Here is a 14,662-nt window from a genome sequence, read left to right on the forward strand (position 1 = left end):
TAGAACCCTATCAATTCCATAGGTAGTTAAAATTGAATCCATTTTAAAGTGTTGACTTTTGGTAAAAACTTTGAAAATGCATCTCCAATGGATAATTTTTGACATTGTTAATTAAAAAAAAGTGATTATCATGCGACTTTTAAACAAGTTAAAAGTATATAAAGTAACACATAATAAAATGACAAAGTATAAGTATTTGGTGAAAAAAGAAAAGAGAAATATAATTAAAATTGTTTCAACTCTTTTTCCATTATGATTTCCAAGTTTACTAGTTATCTTTTGAAAAAATGAAATTTAAAAAATTGTGTAACAACATATTACAATATTAAATAATAAAAATAATTTTAAAAGATCATAAGCATTTTTAAGAATAAGAAGATAAATGTCAATTAATAGCTTCAATATTTATTGTACTAGGCTTCCACAACTTGGCTGACCTAATGATACACGTTCATGAAGGTCGACCGATACCTTTGTTTCATTAACGTTCAATCAAGGTCAGTAAAGTTAAATCATAATTAAGCATTAGGTAATACACATCTAAGTACGACCCACCTCATTAATCCTGCCAAATAAGGTAAGACCATTCAAATAATATAAATAGCACACATTCCAAAAAAGTATGTACATTATTAATTACTGTACTATGACATTCGAGTGTCGAACATCCCTTGTTGACTTGCATCAGAGTGTCTTCTTTAGGTACTCCCATTCTGCATCCCCAGGAGGTCGAGTGATCAAGCAACCGAAACCCAAAGAAGTAGAGAAAGACTGAAGGAGTAAGTTGAGGTATAGGTCAACCGACCGATAGGAAGGACGAAGACGAAACTTCTCAATAGTTATCTAAGTTTCATATCCCTAACAGGAACACTTACTATTTTTGTGTATTATTGTATAAAATATTATAACATCTAAAATAAAAAATTAGAAAATGAAAAATTTGAAAGATAAGAAAATGAAAATCTTCCTTCTTCTTTATTTTTTTATGGAATTGGTTTCCAAATAAAAAAATGTAAAGACCAAAGATTAAATTAGTACATAAATTAATCTTAATTTGAAAGTAAAAAAGGTCAAAAGAACTAAAAAAATATAATGTATTGGCGGAAAAATTAGTTTTAACAATGTAAGCCGGAAATATTTTCAAATTTTAAGCGTGTTTGTCAAAATTGTTAGATGTGAAATAATTCACTATTCATATTTTCCAATAAGTAAATGTCAATTCTAATATTCTTGAAAAAAAAAATTATAATTTTATCTTTTTATTTGATTGACGAAAATAAATGTTAATTGTACTGTCTCATTTATCTGAATAAAAAGTAAGATTATGGACATGAGAATTTTCTTTTAAATTTTGATTGATATGAGGAAGATTATGGATGATATTTGATTTTTTAAATTGAATACATAAAAAAAATTATATACTTTTCTTTTTACTCTTTATTTTAATAATTTTTTTTTACAAAATCTTTTTTATTATTTCTCAACTATTTGATTGATCAAAATTCACAAAATTCATCAGTTATTTTGTATTAAAAAATATATGTATAATTTTAATATTAAATTATTGATAATATCATGTTTGTTTTGTTATGTTTTTTAGTTTATTGTAAGAATTTATTTAATTAATTTTTAGAATCAGGAAGGAAGATGACGATGGAAGAGTGAAGATATAAATATATAATAAATAAAGATGTGAACATGACAAATTTATAAAAAATATTACAAATATGGATGGATAAGTTTGTTTTGAACTGAATTAATTTTTTAAATCAAAATGGAAATTTAATTTAATCTAATAATTGTATTTTATTTTTTATTTGTTAAATTTTTGGTTTATTTAGTTTTCAGTTTTTTAGACATTTTATTTTTATTATATTATGGTGTAGTGGTTTTGAAACCTTTGAACTGATATAGTTTTATGGCACAGCTTCAATAACATGAAAAATCAATTTTCAATATCAATATAAAATTCGTGGCTGAGATAAATTTGACCAAACATCTTAATTTAGAATTAATTTCACCAAATTTCAAGCACAAATTAACACTAAATCTGATTCTCCATTAACTGCTACTTTCCCTTCTCCATTTTCTTAATGATATTTCAAAAAACTTGTTTAACAGAAGATATAAGTAACAATTTTCAGAAAAGTAGTTATTAAAATAATTAATTATTAGTTATTAAGATGACATAAAATTTCAAACACCCTGAAAACTTCTTGAATAGCAAATTAAAATCATTTTATCTGATCTTATTCGATAAAGTTAATAAAACAGAAATAAATAATTGAATAAAAGAGATAATTTATTTTATAAAAAAGACAAGTTATTAAAATTTGTTTTAAGTAATTTTTTCAAACGATAAATTCAACGCTTCTTATCCATAAAAAAGTTATTTAAAATATTTATTGTAGACAATCGTTGACATTTATCACTCGTACTTAAATTTTATCACTACACGAAAATCATGAAATAAAAATTAATTTTTAGTGACAAAAAATATTAGTTACTACAGTAATTAAATTAGAAATTATTTTAGAAATTAAAAAAAATTTATTTATAAATTAGTTTTTATTATTGTTAAATGGTTTCTAAATTGGTATTAATTAGCAATCAAAGTTTTTGTTACCAAATTTATAAACTAAATAATTGGTAGTTAAAATATTGATGGTTAAAATTAATTTCTATTTCATATTTTTCTTGTAGTGTATAATTTATTATGGTATAAAATTCATACACAATTGCTTCTTTAGATGTGTTTTTATCTTTATTCTAGTTATAATAATTAGAGTTTCACTTTAGAAACAAAGATTTTTGTTTGTTTTTTTGCATAAATAATTTTATAGGTCATTGTGATGATAAATTTTATTTAATATGCTATTACTTAACTTGAAGCAATTTTTATAATCAATCTATGGAAGATGATGAAAGTAATTACATCTAAATTTTCCATTTTTAAAACTTTATAATATAAATTCCGTTAATCAAGTGAAGTTGTTGGCAGTTATGGCACTTTCTACTTTATACAATTAGAAAGTCAAAAGTTGACCTAGAAATGTGGCCAATAATATTCTCTTCCCACACTAATTGATTTGCATGGTTAGACATTGCATCATCTTTAAATAAGATTCTGAATTGTAAAAATAGAAAATAATTTCTATTTTAAAAAATATATTTTTAATAACAATTAAATATAAAAAAAATATGATGAGTTTTATAAAATTTTAAAATAAAAACTAAAAAATAGTTTTTTACCGGTCGAGACTGGATGGTTCTAGAATGTCTCGGTACCTGATACCGATCAATATGTTTAAAGTAAAAAGATGGTTAACAAGACTAAGTCATACGAAAAATTAGGTAATACACTCTTAATCACAGTCGTATAAGTAGGTGCAACAATCAAGACGACAAATATAATGCATTTATTGTATCGAATATTGAACACTTACTTGAGCGTCTAAACACCTTTAGTATGTGTCCTCCCAATCGAGAATGAAGATAAATAACTAGGAGTGAAGGAATGAAGCAAAGTTCAATCAAAGTGAAAGGAATAATTGTTTAACCGGTTAAATATTTTATCAGCCTTTTAGAACGGTTTTAAAAATAATGTATTAGAACGATTTTAAAAATATTATAACACAATACAATTAAAAAAACTAAATTAAAATGAACATTATGTGAGAATTTCGTTTTAAGAAAGTGATTATCACATAAATTCCTTCAAGTTGAAGGAAACGTGTAATCAAAATATGGAATATACTTTGCATAATTTATCAAATCAAAGCTTTTGCTTGTTATCATGTGGATTGATGAATGCATGATGGGTTTACACGTCCACAAAATTATGTCTACTAAAGTATAATATTTGTGTTTGATTAACTGCTTGTGAAAATTCATCATAGTAGTAATAAATTAGTTTTTAATTCAGAGGGAAAAGATTGTGATTGGATAAAATGATCAACTAATCATAATATAAGTGAATTCAACTGATTTATTTTTTAGTTTTTGTTAATTGTTGCTTTTCCTTGTTCATTTGCATAAAAAGAAAATGATTTTTTTTGCTAATAATTGAATTTGTTTCCTGCACGTTTTCTTTTCTTTATTTTTTTCTTACCAGAGTTTTTAATATTGGGAATTAATTTAAAAATATTAATACAATAAAAAAATATTTCATGTATTAAAAGTTTGTTCATTTTCATAATAACTATTTTAATTATAAATTAATATTTTTTTGATTTTTTAAATTGTATATTTCTTACAAAAAAAAATGATTGATTCTAAAAACTTACAATTGAGTTGATTGTTTCTTTTAGTTTTCTCTTTCATCTTCAACTTTATGATATTTTCATATGATTGGACTCTAATTAAGGCCCATTCTTGTCGACCTAGATCTAGGAGATTTATTTTCTAAAATTTTGCTCACAATCACAATGTAAAGCTATAAAAACTTATACATATTTTTATAATTCACTTGAAATATATGAAATTGGAGAGGATTCTAAGCACTTGCAAAAGTGATATTCTTCCTTTAAGTCTTATTTTTATTTTTTAGGAGTCAAATGATTCTTCATGACATTTATCTTAAAAGGTGAAGATTCAACTTCAAGTGATGTATTTTTCCATCTCATAAGTTTTTTTCTATCTTTTCTGGTTGAATTTATCTACTTGTTCTCATGTTCTTGTTTTCTTTTATTATCACTTTTACTTCCCAAATTCTAATCTCCTTTACTAGATGAACTATTAAATAGAGCATGATGTAAAATAATAATGAAGAAAAATATATCTTCAATTGACACAAGATAGTGTCAATTCCGTTTTCTAATTTCATTGAACCTTTTAAGAAATTCAACATGTTAGTATCAATTATTTTGATACAAATAACTTGAAGAATATACATAATTTGAAGAATATGCAAAACAAGTAATGAGTTGTCTAACTTTTTAAAGTTAAATGTCACTAAAGAATTTGTTGTATAAATTGTAACAAGTAATGTGTTGTATAACTCATGAGATTTAAAGTTAACAAGTTTGAGATCTTATATTCACACAAAACTTTTAATATTTGAAAAGTGTCATTGTGATAGTTAGACTTCATGTACACATTGAGAAAAAATTATTTTCTCACTTGCTAACACTGTATTACATGATAAAAACTAATATGTTCGTTTACCAAAAACTTGTAGCTATAACTCCAAACATACACCTCTCTCAACTAGATCTTGCAAGCATTTAAACCGTCTTTTGTCTTTTACATACATTTTTTTATTGCATTTATATAATGTCTAACATCTAATTTAAACCAAAATATGAACTAAAAAAATATGGATTTCTTCTTCCATGTGTCCTTCTAAATAAAATTTGTTGTGTTGTTCCAAATATAACATCGATGTATCTCACTCGAATATAAATCATTTAAAGGAGTGGTTCAATTTCATCCTTGTGTTATCCATCAAAATCCATTTTCAAATATACGATGAGTGATTACATTTTAAAATTTTTTTAGGGTTGATCTAAGATGTCTTATTATATTTTAGTTGATGATAACTTCTGTTTTCTTTATAAATAAGAAAAACTTCATGTCCATTAACATTATAACTAGTAGTCGATTTTACTTATTAATATTGCTTAAAATACTTAATTATTAAGTTTTTGAAAGGAAATACTCGTGAAAACTTATAGAATTAACTTTTATAAAGATATCTTACCCCGTGAAAAGTTAATAGATGAATTAATGAAATTTGGTGTTTTTTTAAATACAAATGAGAAAACTTGGAAAATAAGCTTAAATATGGAAAATATTTATTGAGTTAGAAGGTTGTTTGTTGAGTTTTTGACCATGATAGGGTTATTTTTATTTTTATTTTACCAAAATGGGGTCCGTTTAAAAAAAATTACAAATTTAGGCAAGTCGTGCTAATTTGGCACGACTTCATATACACAAATCGTCCCAATTTGACACGACTCTGCATGTCATACTGAAGTCGTGCCAACTTGGCACGATTTATGCTCTGTCATACTGAAGTCATGCCAACTTGGCACGACTTCTGCCATGTCATACTGAAGTCGTGCTAACTTGGCACGACTTCTGTCACGTTATATTTTTTTAAATTTTTTTTTATTGTTTATATATTAGGTAGTAAGTTATGTAATGTTAAAAATTAATTTGATACGTAATGATTAATTTGAGAAATAATGATTATAAGTGGCGACATAGATCAAGTCAGCTAATAATCTTTACTTCTCAAGTTATTTATTTTGCTAATTCACAACAATAATTCTCTATTTATTTTCCAAATACAATAAATTTTCATTTATCTATTTATTTCCAAATTCAATAACAATTTTTTTCATTTTTTAATTAATCAAATAATCAAGTTATTGTATTACATTACCGTGATCCATACACGATTATCCAATTTTTTGTTCCTTAAAACTAACACTCTTAGAAAATTATGTATCAAATTAATTTTTAACATTACATAACTTACTACCCAATATAAACAATAAAATTAAAAAAAAATTATGACGTGGCAGAAGTCGTGTCAAGTTGGCACAACTTCAGTATGACATGGCAGAGTCGTATCAAATTGGGACAATTTGTGCATATGAAGTCGTGCCAAATTAGTACGACTTGTCCAAATTTATAATTTTTTTTAAAAGGAATCCATTTTGATAAAAAAGAAAATAATAATCCCATCATATTCTAAAAAAACCTTGTTTGTTAGGCGAGTAGATAAAAATGAAGAGAAGATATCTTCCAGTATTTTGTTGAGCGAATCTTCACATGCACAACGATTCTTATAAATTTTTTCTTGTAATTTTTTATCAATAAGATATAAAATAAGAAAACAAAGTGCATTCAAAACAAAGTGATATAAAAAAAATTAAAAGAAAAAAGAAAAAGAATTAAGAAGATAAACACATATTTTATATTAGTCCGATTCTACTAAAATCTATATCCAAATTCAGTTACAATTATCTTAAAATATTATTAAATCTTGAATATTTAATTACAGTCACATTTCACATGTAAAACATGCTATCACTCAATATGTATAAATATATGTATAAAAGTTATTGAAAACTTCAAGAACAGTACAGCACCAAATGCAGAGAAAGTTAAAAACAAAGTTTAAAAAAATTAAAAGCAAAAGATTATGTAATATTTTCACCAAATGCCTTCAAGAAAAAACTTTTATAAATTATAAAATATTTTTTTATCAAAAGTTCTTTTGTTTCTTAGACAATTCTTGAAAGACAAATTATGTTTATAAAATGTTCTGATAAATTAATTTCAAAATATACAGAGAATCTTTTATACAAACTGACTTTTAATAAATTTAATTGATTATTTTAAGATATAATAAATTATAACGTTGTTAATTGATTATGACAATTTAAAAAAGAACAATCTAATCCATTTTTTTCGGTGATAATAGATTATTTGCAAATACTCGTATTTGAACAAATTTTAGATAAATGATTCTTACTTATGATAATCAATTAACTCACTTAATATAATATATTAGATTTTAACATAATCAATTAATATGTTCTTAATTTTTTTTTTCAAAACAGATTAGGTTGTACTCAAAGGCATAGATTAGATATGATAAATAAATTAATGCCAACTTATTACTGGAATACTTACATCCGCATATAAAATTTTGATGCATATTAGTTTATATTAAGGATATATTTTAAGGATTTTTTTTTTCATAAGCTCTTTTATAGAAAGAAAAATAAAAGAAAAAAATCAAATTAATTTTTTCAGAAACTAAAATTAGCTCATTCACAAGTTAATTTATAAAAAATAGTTCATATAATTTTTTTTTTTAACTTAAGCTTAATAAGTTAATTTATCTTTATTTTTAACTTATGCATAAATAAATTTTAACTCATGAAAGATTAATTTTCACTTTTTTTTATTTTTCTCTTCAAATATATTCTAAGCCTATAAATTATCAGTTTTTTTTTCAACAAATAATTAATTAAATTAAAAAATAAAAGGGACACTTCAGGGTGTCCCAACCCTTATACAACCTACTCTCTACATAGTCATGCATCCTAATCAGAATACTATATTTTACAAATAGTTCATGACAGAATAGAGATTACAATTAAAAAGTTTGTTTCCCTTTTGTGGGTTTTTATCCACTCCCTAAGATATCAGCACTCTGCATAATTTGTTGCTTTATACCAGCAAACTTCTCATGAATCCTCAGCAAAGAACTGTTTCACCGTGATCACATTTGGCAGTTGTTGCTCTTCCTAATTATTACTTCTCTTTTCTCTTCATTTACCTTTCGTCTTTCCCTTCCCCCACTTTCTTAAAATATGTTGTCGCGGATGTGTGCCTTCTACCTAGCTGTATCAATGACTGCCATCTCCTTTTCACGCTCTCTCCCTTTCTCAACATCTCATTTTCTCCCCCTTACTTTGCTGTAGATCTGCATGAAATTCTAGCCAATACTAGCTTTTGTTGCCCATAAAAACAACACTTCTGATTCCTCCCTGTAGAAAACTGCTTCTTTGTCCTCTGATACTTATCATTGACAGCTCCTGATAGTGGCCTTATACCACAGAGGCCCATTAGAAAGATATCCAAGCCCACATGGTTAAAAGATTTCATCATCTAGGGTTATTTATGTTTTTGTCTGGTTGTGAGGATCTGAAAAGATTTTGTTGTTTTGGAATTCTGTTAGCTTAGGCCAGCTATCTACCAGAAATGGTCTTTATAAGACCATTGTTAAAAGAAAAGGACAAGGAGTTTTTGTTTTAAATTTTAATAGTTTTTCCAGGGAGTCTTCATCCCTGTCCGTAGTCCTGGTGTTTAATCCCTTTCTTTTGGTTTTTTTAAGCAACTACGTATCAATTGGTGCTTTCGTTGAGAGTGCACCATGGTTCCTAAACCAAACAAAGACCTAGATGAAACTTTACAGGCCATTCTAGAAAAATTAGTTAACCTCCAAACCCAACTCCATAACACCCATGAACATCATGAAAATTAATACAGTAGCCTCCACTAATCCTTAGAAAACTGCTAAATAGCTTTGGAAACAAAACATGAAACTCTCACCCACACCATCAACACCCTCTTAACTGCCATACCTACAACTCTTTTTCAACACAACGATCAGGCCCCAAACCCTCCTATACCTTTTCCTGTAGAGACGACATCACCTATCCCACCATCAGGCTCTAACGCTACCACATCTACCACTCCAACCATCTTTCCCCCACCACATTCTTCTCCCCCTCCGCTCCTAACCATGCCTAGACCACCCAAATTACAACTCTCATTTTTTGATGGCTCAGATCCCCTGGATTGGCTCTTCCAAGTTGATCAGTTTTTCCAATTTTATAACATAGCTTGGGAGTCTCGCTTAAACATGACGGATTTTTATATGTGTGGTGATGCTCTAAGTTGGTTCAAGTGGATGTATCAAAATCATCAACTCAGTGATTGGATTTCCTTCGGCTGTGCACTAGAACTACGTTTTGGGCCCTCCACTTATGCTAATCATCAAGCATAACTGTTCAAATTACGTCAAAATAGCACTGTTACTGAGTACCAGAGAACATTTGAAAAGCTATGCAATCGGGTTTTAGGTCTCACTCCAGAAATGATCCTAAACTGTTTCATCTCGGGCCTTATTCCAGAAATCAGACGTGAGATAGCGGTACTCCAACCTACTTCCATCACCCAAGCCATAGGTCTTGCCAAACTCTTGGAATCCTAGAATAATGACACCAAGCGTTTTATACGCTCCTTAACCATTCTGCCTCAGCCATCATAACACTTGTTAGCCCGACCCCGACCCCCTTTTCTTCAACCAGCTACACCATCCACATCATCACCTCTACCTATAAAAAAACTTACTTCAACCCAACTTCAAGAGAGAAGAGTAGCGAGACTGTGTTACAATTGTGATGAGAAATTTTTTCCTGGTCACAAATGTGCAACCAAACGTTTTTTGTTGTTGCTGGGAGACGAAGGCCCATCAAATACACCACCCGATACCCTTTCCACCTTAGATAATGACCAAGTAACCATGGACGCCTCTCACATCCACCTATCTCTTCAAGCATTATCAGGTACACCTTCAACACACACATTTAAGTTCCAAGGCCACATTGCCAGTCTTCCAGTCACTATCTAAATCGACACGGGCAACTCTCACAATATCCTCCAACCTCGCCTTGCCTTGTTTCTTAACCTTTGTACTCTCCCAATCACACTCTTCTCCATAATGGTTGGCAATGGTGAGAAAATACATTGCTCATCTATATGCCCCAACATCACCATTTCCATTCAACAACATTGTTTCTCCATGCGTTTCTACTTAATCCCTATTGAAGGTGTTGATGTAGTCCTTGACATGGACTGGTTACGTTCTCTGGGACCTATACAAGCAGATTTCTCCACACCTCAACTCTCTTTCAACCACAATGGCCTTCCCATCACTCTACGAGGTACCACTAAGCTTTTAAATAACCATGTTTTGGCCACCAACATTTGTCACCTATTACACACCAAGTCCGTAGCATCTTTTCATCTCTTAGTCTTCCAACCGGACCTCCATTCCCATGCTCCACCTCCATCTAATATCAACCCTCACGTTACCAACCTCTTTCACATTTACCAATCAGTTTTTTTCACTCCCCATGGCCTACCCTCAGACCGCCCACACAACCACCGAATACCCCTACTACCAAATTCTCCACCAGTAAATATCAAGCCCTACCGTTACCCACATGCCCATAAACATACCATGACTTGACTCATCCAATAAATGCTAAAGGAAGGTCTTATCGCCCGAGCAATAGCCCTTTCTCTTCACCGGTTATCCTTATAAAAAAAAAGATGGGTCGTGGAGATTTTGTGTTGATTACAAGGCTTTGAATGCTATTACAGTGAAAGATAGATTCCCCATTCCAACTATTGATGAATTACTGGATGAGTTAAGAGAAGCTAGGGTGTTTACTAAGTTGGATTTAAGGTCTGGATATCACCAGATCAGAGTACACTCCACTGATTGCCATAAAACTGCTTTTCGAACCTTTGATGGTCATTATGAGTTTCTAGTTATGTCGTTTGGGCTTTCTAATGCCCCTTCTACCTTTCAAGCGGCCATGAATGACCTCCTAAGACCACATCTAAGGCAATTTGTGCTAGTTTTCTTTGATGACATTCTTATCTACAATAAATCCATGCTCGAACATATCCAACACCTTACCATTACTCTCCAATTACTTCAAGACAACCAATTTTTTGTCAAAGAATCCAAGTGCATGTTTGCAACACCTAGGGTTTCCTATTTGGGCCATATCATTCAAGCAGGGACTGTGGCCCCTGACCCAGACAAGATCCAGGCCATCCTGCTTTGGCCCAAACCCACCTCCCTCACCACTCTCCGAGCTTTTTTAGGAATTACCGGGTTTTATCGCAAATTTATACGCGGTTATGCCACTCTTGCCTCTCCACTCACAGATTTACTAAAATTCAAAGTTTTTACATGGAATGAAAAGGCACAAAAGGCCTTTTTACAATTTAAGAAATTCCTAACTACACCCCCTGTACTGCATCTTTCAGATTTCTCTCTTCAGTTTGTGGTTGAAACGGATGCCTCCAATTCTGCCATAGGCGCAGTTCTTTCCCAAGCTGGACATCCCATTGCTTTCTTCAGCAAGAAGCTCTGTCCCAAAATGTAGAATAGTTCAGTGTATGTCAAAGAAATGCTTGCAATCACCGAAGCAGTAAAAAAATGGAGACACTACCTAATTGGTACTCATTTTCAAATTATCACAGATCAATAAAGTCTTAAGGAGTTACTTACCAAGGCATGTTCTACACCAGAGCAGCAAAAATGGGCCACCAAACTCATTGGGTACAGTTTTGAGATACTGTACTGCCCAGACCGCCACAATCAAGCAGTTGATTTCCTATCTCGGCCACCCACTTTTGTTTTTTTGGCCATCTCTTCCCCAATCCCAGAAATCCTTATGTAATTAAAAACATATTACCAATCAGAATCTGGGAAACATGAAGTTCAGAAAGTCACAACTACTCAAAACAGAGACTATACCTTTCAAAACCACCTTTTGTATCACGACCGAAGACTTTATTTGCCATCCTTAGGATCTCTGCGGACCACCGTGCTTCACGAGTTCCATGCCACACCTTCTGCTGGACACTTAGTGATGGCATTGAGCTCTTCTCTTTTGTGGTTTTTGGGTGGTTTGCGGAAGCTTAGTGGCTTGTTGATGGATCAAGGCCATCATAGGAGGTGTGGCTGCCTTGGAGGTACATGAGAGTAGGGAAATTGAGGGAGGTTTGGCCAACCCTCTTTGGTAGGTGAAGGATTGAAGATTAAGACCGAAATCTTAGGCAAGGGAGTAAAGTATGACTCAAGTTTGGCAGCATAACAATACTAAATTAATCTTACAAAATGAGAGTCAAGCACCTCCTTATATAGGATTGAAGGGATGGAATTTGAAGAGCCAAATACAAATGAAATGCTAGCCAAATTACATGCAAGTGTGAGCACATGGAAGCACATGGAGCACATGGCACATGGGAGCACATGGGTGTAGTGGCGCCTAAATAGAGGTAAATTCTAGAAGTATTCCTTGTGTGGTTGGTCTAGAATTTACGCCCATTAGGTCTAGCTAATTGGGCCGGTCCTAAGTTTACTTAGAAATGGTTATTTCTAATTAAACTTAGGTTTAACCTTTTAAGTACCACTTTGCATGTTTCATCACATTTACAAAAAGATTTAAACTATGCTACTTTAACTAGAAAAGGAAGAAGAACTATCTCACACTAGAGTCTATGACATGTAAAAATGTCCCTTTGACCCCTGTTTGACTATGACTCTAGTGATTGCCTTAAATGTAGCATTTTTGTGCCTTTGATAGGATTGATGCTGGGGCCTCTTCCATCACTCGAGCCTTAAAGCCACCATGGCTCGCCTAGCCGCGTCCTTCTACTGGCCTGGAATGTATAGAGATGCTAAATCTTTCATCAAACAATGCCTCCCTTGCCAACAAAATAAACCAATCAACACCAAACCCTTAGGCCTTCTACAACCCATTCCCCCACCCACCCAAATTTGGGATGAGCTCACCACAGATTTCATAACACACTTACCTTCGTCTTTTAGCCACACTGTCATATGGGTTGTATGTGACCGTTTATCCAAATCTGCCCACTTCATAGCACTACCCACCTCCTTCACCACAACCCAATTGGCTAACCGTTTTTCTGTTGAGATTTGCAGGTTGCATGGCGTTGCCAATTCCATCATCTTCGACAGAGACCCACTCTTCCTCAGCTATTTTTGGAAGCAACTTTTTCACGTACAAGGCACCAAACTGAAATTTAGCACCGCCTATCATCCCCAAACAAATGGGCAAACATAAGTCATAAACAGAGGATTAGAAATTTACCTACGTTGTTTCGCAAGTGACCATCCGAGGACATGGTACAAGTACTTACACCTTGCCGAGTTTTGGTATAATTCTTCCTACCACACCGCCATTAATACCACTCCTTTTCAAGCACTGTATGGGCGACCTCCACCTTCCATACCAGATTACATTCTGGGCACAACAACAGAACCAGCTCTCGCCACCACCTTAGAAGAACGCACACAGATAATGCACCGGTTGAAGACCACCCTTGCTCTCACTCAACGTCACATGGCTCAGATCGCAAACAAATCAAGGCGCCATCACTTCTTCAACGTTAATGATTGGGTGCTGTTGCGACGCCAAGCTTACCGACAATGGTCCCTCTCTTCCGAGCCTCACCATAAACTCACTCGAAAATACTATGGTCCATACCGCATCACCAAACGTATAGGAGAAGTGGCTTACGAACTCGACTTCACTCCCTCGTCTAAAATCCACTCGGTCTTCCACATTGTGCTACTTAAACCTTACCACGACAACAAAAATACCACCTCCCACCACCTGAGTGCCAACCCTCCCAATTTTTCCCCACCTACCAACACTCAAGACGATTCAAAACTCAACTCTGAACACTCACAAAACAACTTAACCCCTTCTAACACTTCACTCCCTCACACGGATTCTTCACCTAACAGCAGCTAGATTTCCTCTACTAGCGACACGTGTCCACCATCAATGGCCACAGTCGCACAACCTTTCACATCTCACCTAACCTACCCACGTGCCTCTGATATCATAAATGCAGCAGACAACAACATTAAAACCCACCCACACTCCACTAAAGCTATAAGCCCATCAGCCAACCACCCCCATTAATACCCACCCACATGGCATTAATGCTACAACGACATTTTCCCTTTCCAACACTCCAAACCCACCTTAATGCAAACCTAACCCACTCAAACAAACCAGTCCAGCCCACACCAAAAACAACTTTCGCCTCACTAACCACACACGCCCCCTCCACGACAACTTCTTCCTGCACCTCCATGACTTCTTCTCCCACCCCCATACTAAAAGTACATTTACTAATATACCCCTCAGTAAAAATATTAAAAAATTAAAATAACAGCTTAATATACCTTTAACCTACCTAACCTTCACTTTCACTTTCACTTTCATGCGTTTTCTCTCTAATCCTTCCAGCGACGTCGCTCCACACCTCCATTCAAAGGTTTTTTCTCTTCATC

The 14,662-nt window shown here is 32.3% G+C and overlaps 1 long non-coding RNA gene across 1 annotated transcript; it reads right to left on the reverse strand.

Annotated features, from left to right (window-relative positions):
- Positions 1–11,496: 11,496 nt before the first annotated feature.
- On the reverse strand, positions 11,497–13,034 carry LOC137816700 (uncharacterized). The gene is made up of 2 exons (XR_016518714.1): positions 11,837–13,034; positions 11,497–11,695 (listed from the first exon to the last, which is right to left on the reverse strand). It is a non-coding gene; the product is annotated as an uncharacterized LOC137816700 (long non-coding RNA).
- Positions 13,035–14,662: the final 1,628 nt, after the last annotated feature.

The sequence above is a fragment of the Phaseolus vulgaris genome, chromosome 1 (assembly GCF_051622355.1).
Source record: "Phaseolus vulgaris cultivar YP4 chromosome 1, ASM5162235v1, whole genome shotgun sequence".
Lineage (NCBI taxonomy): Eukaryota > Viridiplantae > Streptophyta > Magnoliopsida > Fabales > Fabaceae > Phaseolus > Phaseolus vulgaris.